This window comes from Acomys minous, assembly GCF_964271855.1.
Source record: "Acomys minous genome assembly, chromosome: 6".
NCBI lineage: Eukaryota > Metazoa > Chordata > Mammalia > Rodentia > Muridae > Acomys > Acomys minous.
The window spans coordinates 43,511,336-43,528,867 of record NC_140487.1 but is presented as its reverse complement, the minus strand read 5'-3'; the positions used below and the strand labels follow the sequence as shown (position 1 = coordinate 43,528,867).

At 48.2% G+C, this 17,532-nt stretch overlaps 1 long non-coding RNA gene and 1 pseudogene across 2 annotated transcripts; both read right to left on the bottom strand.

Moving 5' to 3' along the window:
- Nucleotides 1-2,779: 2,779 nt before the first annotated feature.
- Nucleotides 2,780-3,251, bottom strand: LOC311599629 (nucleoside diphosphate kinase, mitochondrial-like; annotated as a pseudogene). Its single transcript has one exon. The product of its transcript is annotated as a nucleoside diphosphate kinase, mitochondrial-like (transcript).
- An 8,437-nt stretch (nt 3,252-11,688) lies between these two features.
- Nucleotides 11,689-14,253, bottom strand: LOC311599469. Its single transcript, XR_014779907.1, has 2 exons — nt 14,030-14,253; nt 11,689-12,710 (listed from the first exon to the last, which is right to left on the bottom strand). It is a non-coding gene; the product is annotated as an uncharacterized lncRNA (long non-coding RNA).
- Nucleotides 14,254-17,532: the final 3,279 nt, after the last annotated feature.

Sequence of the window (17,532 nt, the reverse complement as noted above, 5' to 3'; positions counted from 1 at the left end):
TTCCCAGGGAAGGGGAAGCAGATTTTTCAGGTGGACTTGGGGGGGATGGGGCTAGGAGCAAGAGGGATCAGGTGTTGTGGGGGAGATGGACAGAGAGTACTGGGAGAATGGATTGAAATTGGAAGCACTTGCAGGGGTGTGTGTAGAAAGCTAGTATAGCCGGGCATGGTGATGCATGCCTTTAATGACAGTACTCAGGAGGCAGAAGCAGGTGGATCTCCAAGAGTTCGAGGCCAGCCTGGTCTAAGACAGCCAGGGCTACACAGAGAAACCTTGTCTCAAAAAAGAAAGAAAGAAGGAAAGAAAGAAAGAAAGAAAGAAAAAGGAGAGAAAGAAACCCAGTAGCCGGCCATGGTAACGCACACTTTTGATCCCAGCACTCGGGAGGCAGAGGCAGGTGGATCACTGTAAGTTCGAGGCCAGCCTGGTCTACAAATGGGGCCAGGACAGCCAAAGACTACACAGAGAGACCCTGTCTCGAAACCCTCCCCCCCCCCCAAAAAAAAAAACCCAAAGAAAGAAAGAAGAAAAAGAAACCCAGTACAGTGGAAACTCCCTGGAGTCTATGAGAGTGACCTAGTGAAGCCTCCTAGTAATGGGAAACACTCAACAAACAAAACAAAACAAGACAAAAAAGAAAATGTCAAATATGAGTCTTTTATACCAAATAGTGTAAAATTCATGTTTAGGAGGAGGAATCAGTTTGTTTGTTTTTTATTTTTATTTTTTATTTATTTTTTATTTTTTTGGTTTTTTGAGACAGGGTTTCGCTGTGTAGCCTTGGCTGTCCTGGCCTCGAACTCACAGCGATCCTCCTGCCTCTGCCTCCCAAGTGCTGGGATTAAAGGCCTGCGCCACCACGCCCGGCTTTGTTTGTTTTTTAAATCTCTTCTACTTTGTAAGACTTTTGTGCAAACATTTTATAACCCCCTCCCCAATAACACCTTTGTTTACCAAAAAGCTCCCTGCTGTATCTCAGGAATTTGTTTGCTTGGAGCAAAGATCTTTTTTTCCTTGGAGCAGTGAGCCCTTTCCCCCTTCCTCCTTTATTTCCTGTGCACAAATTCTTTTCAGATTAGCCAGTTGAATGAGGCTGAGTTAGGACTCCAGTCAATAAAGAAAGGACACATGCACTTCCTGTCTCTGAGTTTCTCTCCCAAGCATACCCTTTTGACTGGTCAAGAATGACATTTTTTGCCTTGTCCAGACATCCAATTGCAGTGGTGGTTTCTTTTCCTGGGACTCTGGACTTATTTCTGACACACAGAGACATAGACAGATACATATGTGCTATGTACACATTCACAGTGATTCTCCCAAAGTACTCGCTACACTAGGCATGCCTTCAATCCCAGCACTGAGGAGGCAGAGGAAGGTGGAGCTCTGTGAGACTGAGACCAGTTTGGTCTACATAGTGAGTTCTAGGCCAATAAGGGCAATCTCAAAAAAAAAAAAGTTTCTCATTGTTCCAATAATAAACCCACAGTTCAGGGGCTGGAAAGATGGCTCAGAGGTTAAGAGCACTGACTGCTCTTCCAAAGGTCATGAGTTCAATTCCCAGCAACCACATGGTGGCTCACAACCATCTCTTCTGGCCTGCAGACAGAATGCTCTATACATAATAAATAAATACATCTTTAAAAAAATTGTAAAATAAAATAAAATAAACCCACAGTTCAAAAACACAAACAAGCTATGCGCCCCAGGGAAGGCGCTGGCTATGCTTGTTAGTGTATAGGCTATTCTGCGGGCCTGCCTTCAGGCTCCAGCAATTGCTTAATTGCTTACATTATTTCTCTCTCTCTCTCTCTCTCTCTCTCTCTCTCTCTCTCTCTCTCTCTCTCTCTCTCACACACACACACACACACACACACACATACCCAAGCTCACTCTCTCTGTTCCCTTATGTCTCTCTCTCTCATTTTTTGTTTTTTCCAAGATGGGTTTTTTGTTTTGTTTTGTTTTGTTTTATGTATACTGCCTTCTTGTGTGCCTGCAGGCCAGAAGAGGGTACTAGATCTCATTATAGATGGTTGTGAGCCATCATATGGTTGCTGGGAATTGAACCTTTGACAGAGCAGCCAGCCAGTGCTCTTAATCTCTGAGCCATCTCTCCAGCCCATTTTCTGTTTTTCAAAATAGGATTTCTCTGTGTAACAGCCCTGGCTGTCCTAGACTCACTATGTAGACCAGGCTGGTCTCAAACTCACAGAGACCCACTTGCCTCTGCCTCCAGAGTGCTAGGATTAAAGGCATGTGCCACCACACCCAGCTCTTTTTTTTTTTCCTTTTTTCATAAGATTTTAGTTTCTTTCTTTCTTTCTTTCTTTCTTTCTTTCTTTTTTAAAAAGATTTATTTATTATGTATACAGTGCTCTGCCTGCTTGTACCCCTCCAGGCCAGAAGAGAACATCAGATCACATTATAGATGGTTGTGAGCCACCATATAGTTGTTGGGAATTGAACTCAGGACCTCTGGGAGAACAGTTAATGCTCTTGACAACGGAGCCTTCTCTCCAGCCCTTTAGTATCTTTCTTTTGAGGCAGGTGAAATCACCTTTGATAATGCCCCAAAGATTGTCTGGCACTTTGGTATGGAAAGGCCAATATTGTGTTGTCTTAGGATACAAAAAGACACGTAAAGTTGATGCTTAGATTCCCTTGCAGAAAGTGAAAACAGAGCGGTTTGGGAAGATGGAAAGGGTGTGGGCATAAGTTCTTGTTGACAGAGGTAGTTGGTCATGGGTGTACCTTGAAGTACAAAAGGCAGTTCAAACCCTCAGGCTGGGTAGCAGCTGCCATAGTGACCATTATCTACCCAGTTCAGTAGTTCGCTGCTCAGAAACCATAGCTGGATTTCCCTCTGGGCCCCCTCCACAGAATCGCTAGCGTGGATGACGTTCCTTCTGATGTTAACACTAAAATCTCCCCTAGTTCTCTCAGGGGATGCCACTGTTGAGTCAGTGTGTTCTATCATGGCCCCTGAGATTGAGGACCACATTGTGCCCTTCCCAGATCATGGCCAGCACAGGCCTAGAGCTCACGTAGCTGATAAGGGCTGGCTAGAATGGTTTTTTCTGTAGGGCCCGATAGTGTTCATCAAGGATGCTCCCTGGGGCCTGCAACGTCTTCATCCCCCACCAGCTTGAAGCCCCGCCTCTCAAAGCATTGTATCACATCCCTCGCTAGCTTCTGCTGCACCCATCTGGCTTCATAGCAAACAGGGTCTGCTCCTGAGGCCAGGAAAGCATGGCGCACTCATACAGGCAGCCACTGTGTTCCAGTTCTCTCTCATTTTTTTTCATTGGTTAGTTAGTGAGTAGCTCATTTTTTCATTGGTTAGTTGGTGGGTGTCTCATTTGTTCATTGGTTAGTTAGTAGGTGGTTCATTTGTTCATTGGTTGGTTAGTGGGTTTCTCATTTGTTTATTGGTTAGTTAGTGCATGGCTCGTTTGCTCATTGATTAGTTGGTGGGTGGCTCTTCTCTCCCCTCTCTCCCTCTCCCCTCTCTCCTTCCTCCCTCCCCCTTTTCCCCTCCCTCTTCTCCCCCCTCCCCTTGCTCCCTCTCCCTGTCTCCCTTCTCCTCCCTCTCCCTTTCTCCCCTCCCTCCTCCCCTCCCCTTTCCCCCTCCTCCCTCCCCTCCCCCCTCCCCTTCTCCCCTTTCAGTTCTTTCTCTGTTCTCTCCCTACCTGTCTGCTCTCTCTTCTCCCTCATGGCTCACTTGCTGTCTTACCCCTTCCCTAGGCGCTCCTTTCCCTTCCTCCAATAAACTTTCCATTGTGTCATAGTTTCTCAGAGGGCGCACCTCTTGGCCTGGGCCCTCCATGCTACCCCCTGGCTGAATCATTATAAATCATAACAATGCCTCATCTGTCAGAAATGCTCTCCACACACACAGGATCTGAAGTGTACCAGACTGCTCCTGCTGCTGCTGCTGCTGCTGCTGCTGCTATTTGGTGTTACACCTTTTTGCCTCCTGTGTGGAAGGTGATGGTTCATCTCATCCTGCCTAAAGTAGATGGTGATGGAGCCATTGCTTCCCTCACAGCTGCCCCAGAACACTGGAACCCGTGTCCCAGTGCCAGTGTGGACATGGTGGGCAAGCTCATGGAAATGGGTTCTTGAGACAGAACTGCAGCTTAGTTTAAATGTCTTTGGAACTGGCTGGGTGTGGTGGCTCACGCCTTTAGTCATAGCATTCCAGAGGCAGAGGCAAGCAGATTGCTCAGAGTTCAAGGTCAACCTGGTCTCCAAAGCAGGGCCAGGACAGCCAGGACTACAAGAGAAACCCTGTGTCAAAAAAACCAAAAACAAAAAAGAAGTGTTTTTGAGGCAAATGTGCCCCTTTTGAGTATGGGCTCCATTCCAGCTGTTTCTACAGGATAAGGTGGGCACTGGTCCAGAGGTCTTTATTCTTTCCTTAGCACATGCTGCAGGCTCAGGGACCCTCCCAACCTGTCCTCTTTGTGCTACAACAAATTTGCAAGAACGACTGACCGGGTCCTTCCAGGTCTCACTACCATCTCTAAGGATTGGTGTTGTTTCCATTTGGTATGTATAATAAAAAAACAAAACAAAAAACGGTAATTGCTGGGCATGGTGGCACACACCTTTAATCTTTAATTTAACACCTTTAATGCTGAGAGTTCGAGGCCAGCCTGGTCTACAAAGTGAGTCCAGGACAGCCAAGGCTACAATAGAGAAATCCTGTCTCAAAACACCAAAAAAGAAAAAAGAAAAAAAGAAAAAAGGGGAAAAAATGAAAACAACAGTAACAACAAAAAATTTAATTAAAAACATTTTGATCTGGGTGCAATGGTTGCACGCCTTTAATCTCAGCACTCAGGAGGCAGAGGCAGGTGGATCGCTGTGAGTTTGAGGCCAGCAGGTCTACAAAGTGAGTCCAGGACAGGGTGACACAGAGAAGCCCTGTCTTGGGGGGGGGGGGGGGAAGGGGGGAAGGTAGGATTTCACCGTGTAGCCCAGACTGGCCTCAAACTCTTCCTGCCTCAACTTCCTAGTATTAGGTCCCAAACTCAGGACAGATGACTAACTGGGGTAGCTATTTAACATATCAAAGTGGACGCTGGCCTCCAGGTTCTCCCAGCATCTCTCAGTACCTGTTACAAAGTCACCCTGGCTGGCATACCCTACTCTTACCCTAAACAATCCAGCCCAGGGATCAGTCCCCTTCTGCCAGTTTCTCCTCCAGATATAACTCACCCATTTTGGCTGCATCACTCTCCTGGGCTCATGGCCTCTTACTTCCTAATCTCCTCTCCTATCTTCCTTTCTCTCTTTCACTTTCCCTCCTACCTCCTCTCATGGCATGTTCACTCTGGACCCCTCCAGACACCTCTGGCTGCTTTCTCCCTCATAGCTACAATATGAGGAGAAACCTCTCGCCAGCCGTGCCCTGGCAGCTCACAGTGCTGTCACTTCCTCATCTTTTATTCATCTGGTGGAAGTGGCATAAAGGAACTCAGAACCAATCTGCTGGTTGACTCTCCTAAGGTAGGTACTGGGCATGTGTTTCTGCTGGCTTTTGCTACCCGCCAAATGACTCCACATTCTAGAGTCTGACTCCTCGACTGCTTCTTCACCTGCTCTAACCATTTCTGTCCTTATTCATCCCATACGTGGCCCTTAGGCTCCAGGAGCATCTCCTAGGGTGTATGCGGTAGGGGTACCTTGGTGGTCCAGTCTAAGGTATGCCACAAAGTCACACCATGCAACAGATCTATTAGGGTGTGGGTGGTATACAGGGTGAAGGGGAGAGAGACAGACAACGAGATAGACCAGGAGACGGACAGCAGGCTGTGGTAGTGGGGCCCTTTAGAGGGGTCTGTAGCATGCACATAGGGAGAATGGAGCTTCTTGGGAACTTTGGAGATGCAGAGAAAGGGGAGCTCTCCTCCACTGCTGGTGAGAGTGCAAACTTGTACAGCCACTGTGGAAACCAACCTGGCACTTTCTCAGAAAATTGGAAATAGTGCTACCTAAAGACTCAGCTAAGCTGGGCAGTGGGGGTGCACGCTTGTAATCCCAGCACTTGGAAGGCAGAGGCAGATGGATCTCTGTGAGTTCGAGGCCAGCGAGTCCAGGACAGTCAAAGCTACACAGAGAAACCCTGTCTTAAAAAACCAAAACCAACCTATAATCCCAGCACTCGGGAGGCAGAGGCAGGTGGATCGCTGTGAGTTTGAGGCCAGCCTGGTCTACAAAGCGGGTCCAGGACAGCCAAGGCTACACACAGAGAGACCCTGTCTCAAAAAACCAAAAAAAAAAAAGCATCTCTATTCATATTGGGTGGTGGTGGCACATGTCTTTAATCCCAGCACTTGGGGAGGCAGAGGCAGGTGGGTCTCTGTGAGTTCTAAGCCAGCCTCGTCTACAAAGCATCTCTAAGCAAGGTCAGGTTGACAGAAAACTGTGTTAATGCTCAATAAGAAACTCTAGGGGCTGGAGAGATGGCTCAGCAGTTAAGAGCACCAACTGCTCTTTTCGAGGTCTTGAGTTCAATTCCCAGGCTCACAACCATCTTTTGCACTGTATACATAATAAATAAACAAATCATTTTTTAAATAATTTATTTATTTATTATGTATACAATGTTCTGTCTGCATGTACACCTGCAGGCCAGCAAAACGCATCAGATCACATTATAGATGGTTGTGAGCCACCATGTGGTTGCTGGGAATTGAACTCAGGACCTTTGGAAGAGCAGGCAGTGCTCTTACTCACTGAGCCATCTCTCCAGCCCAACAAATCTTTAAAAAGAAAGAAAGAAAGAAACTCTATAGCCTTTTGTTCCTGAAAATTCTCCAACCATAAGAGCAGCTGGCCCTAACCACCAGCTTTACTTAGGACCAATCCAGTTAAAGGTCAGTTAAAAGAGCTTGTTGAGTTAGCAGAAATAACTTGAATCAGAGCAGACCCCCTTGTTCCATCATCCACCCCTCTGTATGAGCTAATTGAGGTTTTTGGCTTTATAAACTGACCTTTGGAAATACTAAAAGTCATAGTTCAGCTCCCAAGTCTGAACTGCATCCCCGATGGATCAGTCTTGGGTGTGTGCCTGCTCAATAAGCCATCCATATCTAACTGTGATGTCTGAATGGCTGTGAGGTTTCCTCTGGACCCTAACAGTAATAACCAGGAACTGGAAACAATCTAGATGTCCCTCAACCAAAGAATGGATAAAGAAAATGTAATAAATTTACACAAAGGAATATTATTGAGCTATTAAAAACAAAGATATTGAGGCCGGTAGTGGTGGCTCATGACTTTAATCCCAGCACTTGGGAAGCAGGTGGATCTCTGTGAGTTCGAGGACAGCCTGGTCTACAAAGCAAGTCCAGGACAGCCAAGGCTACACAGAGAAACCCTGTCTACAAAAACAGCAAATAAACAAACAAACAAAAGACACACATAATATTTACTCACTTGTATATATATTACACACACACACACACACACACATATACACATACAGACATATTACATGATATATATGCCACAGATCCAAACAAGCTAAGTAATAAGGCAGGATAAGGCTTGAATCGCAGATGTGGAAATAAAAGAGACATTTGAAGGAGATGGAGGGAGAAAACTCGGGGGAGAAGAAGGGAGGAATGGAGGAGGAATGGGGGAGAGAAAATGGAAATCCTTGGGGGACATCTCTGGGTCAGGGGAGGCTCCTGGGAGTATATGGGGTGACCCTAGTTGAGACTCTTCTTTTTCTCGAGACAGGGACTCGCTTTGAACTCACAGAAATCCACCTGCCTCTGCCTCTTGAGTGCTGGGATTACAGGCACGGGCCACCATGCTTTGCACTAGTTGAGACTCTTAGGAGCGGAGGATACGGAGCCTGAAGTCCGCCACTTTCTTTAAGCAGGGGGGCACTTCCAGTGGAGGGAGGGCACACTAACACACCCATAAAACCTTCAACCCACTAGGTACGATGGCCCATGCCTGTAATCCAAACAGTTGGGAGGCAGAGACAGATGGATTGCTGTGAGTTCTAGGCCAGCCTGGTCTACAAAGTAAGTCCAGGGCAGCTAGGGTGACACAGAGAAACCCTGTGTCAAAAAACAAACAAAGCCGGGCGTGGTGGCGCACGCCTGTAATCCCAGCACTCGGGAGGCAGAGGCAGGCGGATCACTGTGAGTTCAAGGCCAGCCTGGTCTACAAAGTGAGTCCAGGACAGCCAAGGCTAACACAGAGAGACCTTGTCTCGAAACCCCCCCCAAACAAAAACAAAAACAAAAACAAAAAAGAACGAACAAACAAAAACAAAACAAAACAAACAAACAAAAAAAAAGTAGCAGAGATTGAGGGAATGGCCAACCAATGACTGGTCCAACTTGAGACCCACACCATGGGAGAGAGCCAGCCCTTGACACTGTTAATGATACTCTGTTGTGATTGCAGACGGGACCTAGCATAACTGTCCTCTGAGAGGCTCCACCCAGCAGCTGACGGAAACAAATGAAGAGACCCACAGGAAAAACAATAGGCAGAGCTTCAGGAGTCTTGTGGAAGGGTAGGAGGAAGGATTGAGGGAGAGGTCAAGGACACAAGAAGACTTGAGAATATCTAAACTCGGCCCATGGGGGCTCACAGAGACTGAACCACCAACCAAAGAGCAGGTATGGCCTGGACCTCCTACACATATGTAGCAGATCTGCAGCTTGTTCTTTATGTGGGTCCCCTAACAATTGGAGCAGGGCTGTCTCTGACTCTGTTGCCTGCCTTTGGATCCTTTCCCATAGCTGGGCTGCCTTGCCTGGCTTCAGTAGGAAAGGATGCCCTTGGTCCTGCTAAGTAAGGCTTGTTGTGCCAGGGTAAATTGGTACCCATGGGAGGGGAGGATGGAGCGAGGCTGTGTGAGGGCAGAGCTGGGAGGAAAGGAAGGGGGGAGTTGCCCACTTGGGTCCCTCAGTATGTAGATCAGGCTGGAAAGTGATTAAGCAAATACATTAATGAATAAAACAAACAAACAAACAAAACAACCACAGCCAGGTGTGGTGGCGCACGCCTGTAATCCCAGTACTTGGGAGGCAGAGGCAGGCGGATCACTGTGAGTTCGAGGACAGCCTGGTCTACAAAGCGAGTCCAGGACAACCAAGACTACACAGAGAAACCCTGTCTCAAAAAACCAAAACCAAAACCAAAACAAAACAAAAAACAACCCCAAAACCAAAACCCACCAAACATACAAATCCAGGCGCGGTGGTGGCACATGCCTTTTGTTCCAGCACTCCAGAGGCAGAGGCAGATGGAGCTCAGAATTCAAGGTCAGCCTTGTCTACGAAGTGAGTTCCAGAACAGCCAGGGTTACACAGAGAAACCCTGCTTGCCTCAACACCCTCCACCCTGCCTCCAAAAAGACTAGATAAGATAGTGAGAGAAACAGGAGCCGAAAGAGAGGAGAGAGGAGAGAGGAGAGAGAGAAAATAGGATAGCAGGGTTGTAAGGAGACTGAGGGGAGGGAATCGGATGAGCAGGAGGGCGTGTTTAGGGTGGGGGAGGTGGGAAGGGCTGGGTGCTAGTGTGGACTTGGAAATATGTAACAGGTACTTGTGATTCTGAGGGAGCCTGGAGGCCAGCGTGAGCTTTGAAATGCCAACCGGCATGAGAGGCAGCCACATGTCCTTTCACCAGAGGTGAGGGAAATGACTCCTTTTGGTGGAGCGGACAAACAGGCTTCACGATTCCTGAGGAATGCTGGCTTTTATCGAACTGCCAGAAAGCCTCCTATAGTCCAGGTTGGACCCATTTCTGGATGTTTGGATTGCCTTTTAGGGCTTGTGAATTGGAGTTTTCTTTGTACCTGACAATCTGCCTGTAGCCTGCTCAGAACATCCTTCCTCGGTGAGGCGAGGTGACCTGGGGGTCTGTTGCCATTCCATTCTCCCCAGTCATTTTTCTGGGCTGTCACCTCTGGGCTGTGAGGAGCAGGGATTGGCCATCTGATGACGTCATATACCAGCCACCAAGAGGGCAGTCCTGAAGATTGGGAGACCTCATCACCACCTTGCTATTGGCTTCCCAGGGGCCATAGTAGTCACGTCATCTCTTATCCCGTCTTATCCCAGCTCTGCCCCTGCTATACTGGGTGCTATCTCCTCTCTCCTCACCCTCCTGGCCTTCTGGCATGGGGCCTCTGTGCAGATCTTCTCTGGTGTTCCAGGTGAGCCACATAGCTTGTGCACCCACTGGGGTCCATGGCCCCAAGATCTTGGATACTGAATGCAGTGCTCTGAGTGCATCTTTTCAAACACTGACTGACATAAGAGGAAGTAGCTAGACAGCAGCCCTTTCAGGGAGGTAGTCAGATCTGACCTCTAAGGCCACTCAACCACCTGTTCCCTGGATCGGCCTCCCAGCATAGCCAGGCAGACCTGTCTGCTCTACCCACCTATGACTCATTCCCACCCACACTTACATGGCTGGGGAGCCCCTAATTCTTCCCGTCCACTTCTCTGGGACAAGCTGGGACTGGGCAGCAGCCTCCACTCAGTGCCACCCTTAGGAAACAGCCCTCAAATAACCCTGAGAAAGTCCTCATGATGCTCCTGCTGCCGTGGGCTCCCTGGGTCCGCCTCTGCTCTGGGCTAGGAGCCTAGTCATTTAGTCATTTACCTGATAGCCAGAATAAGCTGACTCTGCCATCTCAGACACAGAGGCCCTTTCAGGGGAAAGGTTAAGTTCGTGGTGCAGGGAAGCTCTGGGTGTTTCCAGGAAAGCGTGTCTGGGCAGGGCACCCAGATGGGAATCCTGAAGTTTTCTAGGGCAGTGCCTTCAGGGGCTGGTGCCCTCAGGCACATAGCCATCCACAGGAAGTCCTGCTCCCCGGACTGACGCATTATTGTCTGCAAACTGCTCTTTTCAGGGTTGGGAAATTTTGTTCATTTCTTATCCCAAGGCTGTCGGATGGCAGCGAGTAGGGCTACCTGTTGCTTCCCCGTGCCCTCCTTTCATCTTCTCTTGTGCTCTCCATCTTGTGTCCTGTATTCTTCATCTTCCATTCAGCCCCTAGGTCCTTCATCCTGCAACCCCTGTTCTGTGTTCATCTTCCATCTTCCCTGCTCTTGCATCATGTATCCTGTATCCTTCATCCTGGATGCTGGATCCTTTATCCTCCATCTTTTTTCCTATATCCTAAGTCCACCATTCTCCACCCTGTGCCCTGCAGCAGAAGCGCCTAGGGCATGCTGAGGCTAGCATATCCTCTCTCAGCCGTGCTATGGGACTTGAAGCCGACAGCTCTCTGTCTTGGGCTGTTGACAGCTACCTGGCCTCTCCTCATTAGATGCTCTACCCCAGTGTACACCCTTACCCAGCTGTCTTCAGACATGGTCCCCCGAAGACCGGCTCCAGGAACCGTGAAGAAGAGAGAAAAGAAAGTCTTGGTGGATCCGAGGTAGGGAGAATTGAGCAGGCAGTGAACAGCTGGTTAAGGGAAACCAACTACTGGAGACTGACTAGCTATAGGAACCAGCTGTTGAGCAACACAAACTCAAGGTCTTGTTTTTGTTTTTCAAGACAGGGTTTCTCTCTGTAGTCTTGGCTGTCCTGGACTCACTTTGTGGACCAGGCTGACCTCGAACTCTTAGAGATCCACTTGCCTCTGCCTCCCAAGTGCTAGGATTAAAGGCATTTGCCACCACTGTCCAGCCAAACTGAAGGTCGTAAAGCCCAGGAGAACTTTATATTTCTGTCTCTCTCACATGCTTACTGTCTGTCTGTCTCTGTTACTCCTTGGGCCAACCCCAGTAAGTGAAGTTCAATTTTTTTCATTACAGATTACATCATGATTTTTCTCATCTTTTACAATCAATAGGGCATTCAAAAATCAACAGAGCAGGAGAACAGTCAAACAAGGAAATCCAAACAGTTCTGTATAACCTACAATAACGCATTCAGCAAAAACCTATCAATTTCCAAGCAATGGTCAGCATGACCTGATTATTATTTCTTAAACAATATTCAGGAAAATTTAATCATAATTTTCCCCGTGCTAAAGCCATTGTGTTTACATGATTGTCATAGCAACATAGCTTGAGGCAAATGTTCTCTAATTAAGAAAAAACTTGATTTAATCCCAGTCCCAAACCAGCAGGTGTGCCATCTAATCCTAGGCTAACTGCCAAGTGGTCCTGTACTGTAAAATATCTGTAAAGCATTACATTCCAAGCCCACCTTCCATTGCTCTCAAAACAGATTCTAAAGAAACAAGTTTACTTTTCTACAACTAGCAGTATCTAGCCAGGTACTGTTATGTCAAGGTCCTAACTTTCTTTCAGGCAGTTTCTGTCTCTCTGGGCTGCTCACAGTGGTCAGAGCTAAGGCTCTCATTGTCTGAAGCCTTTGGCCAGATGCCTTCTTTCAGCATTCTCTGTGGGAAAAGTTTTCCAGTGTGAATTTCGTTAGGGCTCATAATCAAAGTGAGAGATAGAGGGAAAGACAGTTTTAGGAGAAAAAGCAGATTTCAAAGTAATTTTAAGGCAAAATTACACCTGGGCCATACATAATATTTAGGGGCAGTGGTGATCAGCCTGAGATCTTTGGGACTTTGTCACACAAAGTTTCAACAGTTGTTCTGGATGTCTAGAGATCATGCTGAGCAGTCTGAGGTCTCTGGAACGTTGTCAAGCAAAGCCTCTACGGCTTGTCCTCATGTCTGGAACAATGGCCAGTATCCCCTGGAGAGACAAGAGTGAGCAGTGGTTGATTGTAGTGCCTTAGGCAGGGAACCACAGATACTCATCCGTCCCCCAGGTGAGCAGATCTACCTCAGAGTGAAGGACCTTTGCTACTTACAGCTCTTGGTCCCTTCTTTACAACAACACTCACTGACTGGGCTGCTTGTTGCCACTTGGCCTGGGAGGAGCTGGCAGCTGAGCCAGCGCTGCGTGGTGCTGCGGAAGCAGTTCCCACTGCTGGCTTCTTAGGATTCCTTGACGGTAGGAGTAGCCTGGCCAGCTACTTAGTTCTGCTCATCTGTCCACACTGAGTCAAATGGTTCCTGCCTCATGGGGCGAGGCTCCCTGAGTCATTCCTGTTACACCCAGAGCTTAGCTTAGGACCTCCATGGCCCGGCATGTGTGCCTCCTGAGTGGCACTTGGCATCTCTCATCTCTCCCAGTCCACACTGTAAACACACACCTGATCCCGAAGCTCTTCTCTCTTCCCAGCTTCACTAGCTCTCTGGACTCCCAGAGGCCTTTGCAAGGCCACCTTCCCCTCCACCTTCCTCTTGCCTCACATGGCCAGCCCAGTGCTTGCCAATTTCTTGCCTTTGGGGGCCCATTTAGTCTCCTCCACTGAGGTCCAGCTGCACTAGTGGTCCCCTGATGGAATTCTGAGTTTGTGAAGAAGCCCAGTGCTAGAACATGGCCTTTTACAGGACTTAGGCTTAGTATGACACGAATTCAGAAATAACATCAACCCATTAGGCTGGTCAAGGCTTATACTCAAATGGCCAATGTAAACAGCTAGTGTAGTCTGTAGTGTCTGTGGTCGCCGACCCTGGTGTGATCTGAAAGGCAAGCCATGAACACCTTTGTGAGTTTCAGAGCAAGCCCTGTGCCTGACGGGATCGCAAAGCTGATAAGGAAGCAGGCAGCCTGAGGCGGTTGCCATGTACAGGGTAACTAGTGACACTCTACGCTCAAGGGATCAAGGGACATGTAGTTTATATTCACACTCACATGGGGGTGTGTTTTGTACTTTAGAGTCCTCCCTATCCATCTGAAGTTCGGGCCTAGGCAGGAGCGAGTGTTCCCAGTGCTGCCTGTGGTGGCCTCCAAGGACGATCAATAGCAAGGTTGGTGGTTGTGGTAAGAAGCTGGGAGGCCCTTGCCCTGGGATTGTGGGGTTGGCTCCCTCCCGTCCCATCGCCTCCAGCAGGAGACAGGTGAGCAGCCTCAGGAAGGAAGGGAGAATGCTCCAATATGGAGACACAGGAAGGCCAAGCATGCCAGCCCCAGGTTTTCTGAGGAGACTTGGTGTGGAGACTCACCAGCAAAACAAGACAAGCAGGTCTGGCGTCCGGCGGCTCAGCGCTGTTGAATGGGTTCCCGGCATCCTCCTTCCTCTTTCCTCAGAACCCTGCCGTGTGGACGTCCAGGAACACTGCCAGGCACAGCTTCCTTGTACTTCTTGGCTCGAATCAAGGTGAAGAAATGCAAGGTGGGACTGCTGCTGGACTTCCCATCGCCCTCTGGCCTCTCTCCATTTCCTCTTACCTCTCTCTCTCTCTCTCTCTCTCTCTCTCTCTCTCTCTCTCTCTCTGTTTTTCTTTTCTTTGTTTTGTTTTTTTGCTTGTTTTGTTTTGCTTTTGAAACAGGATTTCTCTGTGTAGCCTGGGCTGTCCTGGACTCACTTTGTTGACCAGGCTGGCCTCGAACTCACAGAGATCTGTCTGCCTCTGCCTCTGCCTCTGCCTCTCTGAGTGTTGGATTATAGGCATGATCTGCCTGCCTCTGCCTCAGGAGTGCTGGGATTAAAGGTGTGTGCCACTATGCCTGTTTTATCTCTGATTCTTTTTGTTTGGTTGGTTTTGTTTTTGATCTTTTTGAGACAGGTGTGTGTGTGTGTGTGTGTGTGTGTGTGTCTGTCTGTCTGTCTGTCTGTCTGTCTGTCTGTAGCTTTGGCTGTCCTGGGACTCCCTCCGTAGACTAGGCTGTCCTCTACCTCAGAGAGATCTGCCTGCCTCTGCCTCAGGAGTGCTGAGATTAAAGGTGTGTACCACCACCACATGTCTATCTCTGGTTCTTTTTGAGACAGGGCTTCTCTGTGTAGCCTTGGCTGTTGGGGTTAATTTAGAAGTATGGCCTAGTAAATGCTTGTTATAGTCCTATAATTATTATTATGGTGCTATTTTCTTTTCTTTTTATTTATTTATTTATTTATTTATTTATTTATTTTTTAGACAGTGTTTCTCTGTGTAGTCCTGGCTGTCCTGGACTCACTTTGTAGACCAGGCTGGCCTCAAACTCACAGCGATCAATCCTTCTGCCTCCTGAGTGCTGGGATTAAAGATGTGTGCCACCACGCCCAGCTACAGTGCTATTTTCTTTCTTTCTTTCTTTCTTTCTTTTCTTTCTTTCTTTCTTTCTTTTTTTTTTTTTTGAGACAGGGTTTCTCTGTGTAACATCTCTGGCTTTCCTGGAACTTACTCTGTAGACCAGGCTGGTCTCGAACTCACGGAGATCCACCTGCCTCTGCCTCCCAAGTGCTGGGATTAAAGGCGTGCGCCACCACCACCCAGCTACAGTGCTATTTTCTAACCTGCTCGAAATCAATGACACCTGTTATATTTTAAAACAGCCTTAGTTAACCTGGGGCAGGGCAGATATTAATCCCCTAAGCTACCTCCCACACTGGGGCAGGTATCCCATACGCTGCCCTAGTCCCATGCCATCTGCTTCTAATAATTTCTATTGGGCTTTCTCCTATTCATAATCCCAAATACTTGCTAATTATCATCATGTGGGCCAAATCCCCATCCATGCCGGCCATGTGCTTCTTCCTCCACCTAACCCATGGTGCCAGCCTTCCTTCTTCCTCCTCTTCCTCTTCAGGTCTCCCTTCCAATTTCCCAAAAGCCCAAGAACTTTAGCCACACCCACCTCATTTGCCCTGCTCGGGTGTGATGGCTTTTTATTGGCCAAACAGGAACAAGGTTTCAGGCAAGATTACAAACATTTTGGGTTATATGAGTCTCCTTATTTGGGCAGATCAGACCAACCTCCAACATTGGCTGTCCTGGAGTGCTTTGTAGACCAGGCTAGCCTCGAACTCACAGAGATTACCTGCCTTAAAGCCTGTTTTAGTTGCTTCCTGAACCTTGCTTCACTAATGCCCCACTTGAGTAAGATGGTCTTCCCACCCAGCTTGAACCACAGCCTTAATCCTGAGCCTGCGATCTTTTTAAATCTTTTAAATTTTCAGTTGTTCTTGTTTTGTTTGTTTGTTTGTTTTTTGTTTTGTTTTTCGAGACAGGGTTTCTCTGTGTAGTCTTGGCTGTCCTGGACTCACTTTGTCCAGGCTGGTCTCAGACTCACAGTGGTCCACCTGCCTCTGCCTCCCGAGTGCTGGGATTAAAGGTGTGCGCCACCACGCCAGGCACTAAATTTTCAGTTGTTCTTAACTTTATGAAAAGAGTATTTTTGGGCAGACAAGGTGACTCAGGGAGAAAAGACACCTGATGCCAGGACTGATAACCTGGATTTTATCTTTGGAAACTGTATAAACTGATGACATGAGCACTCCATGGAATGGTTAAAGGCTTTGTTCCCTCCCTCATTCCCTCCCTCCCTCTCTTCTCTCTGTGTATGTCTATGTGTTGGGTGCACAAGAGCCCATGAAGGTAAGAAGAGGGCATCAGATACCTGCAACTGGAGTAATGGGTGCTTGTGAACCACTATGTGGGTGCTGGGAACTGATCTTGGGCCCTCTGCAAGGTCAGCCAGTGCTCTCCACAGCCCAAAGGAGAAGGTGTTTATTGTAGATGTGAAATAGAAAACAGGCAAAACAAAACAAAACAAACAAACAAACAAACAAACAAAAAACCCAAAAAACCCTGGAAGAGTCCAAAGCAGGGAGCGACAGAAGTAGGTTGGTCAGCACTCCAGCTGGCCGGCACTGTCTGTGAGAGGGAAACCAGCGGGGAATAGAGAGCAGAGGAAAGAGCGAGAGAAGCAGAGACACAGCAGAGAGAGAACACAGTGAGAGCGGCAGGGCTGTAAGGAGAGCGAGAGGCTGGGGACTGGGAATCCTGTGAGCTGGAGGGAGTTCAGGGGAGGGGAGGAGATGAGAAGACCCAGGGGCTAGATCTTCGTGGGCTTTGAGATGTGTGAGAGGTCCTCGTAATACCAGACTGTGCTTTGATTGCTGAGAGACACCGTAGGTCGCTATGCGTCTCCTCTGTCAGAAGTGAGGGAGACTACTCCTTTTGGCATAAGGAAGCAGTTTCACAAGTTCCTGAACGCTGGCTTTTATCTAACTATCAAAAGCCCTCCTAGAGCTCACTTCCGGGTATTTGGACTGCCTTTGAGGATTTGGGGGAACTGGAGTGTCCTTTGGCCCTGACAGAACCAACGTGGTAGAAGGAGAGAACTGAAGGCTGGAGTAGCCTCCCACTTTCTGCATGTCACTCTCACTATCCTACATGGTGACCCTGTCCTCATGTCCAGCTCTTAGCCTGAGTCTCAGATAGCCCAGCCTGCTATCTAAGAAGAAGCAAAACCCATCACCAAAGGCTAAGCAAAGACTCCAGCACAGTTAACAACTGTTCTAGTCCTTTCTCTCTTCCAGCTGCCAACCTGCAAGTCCCTAAGGCTGTCACCAGAGACTTCACACATGGGAAAAGAGACTGTGCAACCTTAGTGGCTTCTGCTTAGCAGAATAAGTCCATCCAAGGCATGAGGGGGGGAGGGGGAGGGGGGTTCCCATCGCTCTAGCTGGATGTGTGGCAGTGTGGGCATCCCTGCCCTCACCCCTGAAAATCTCAAGCTCTGT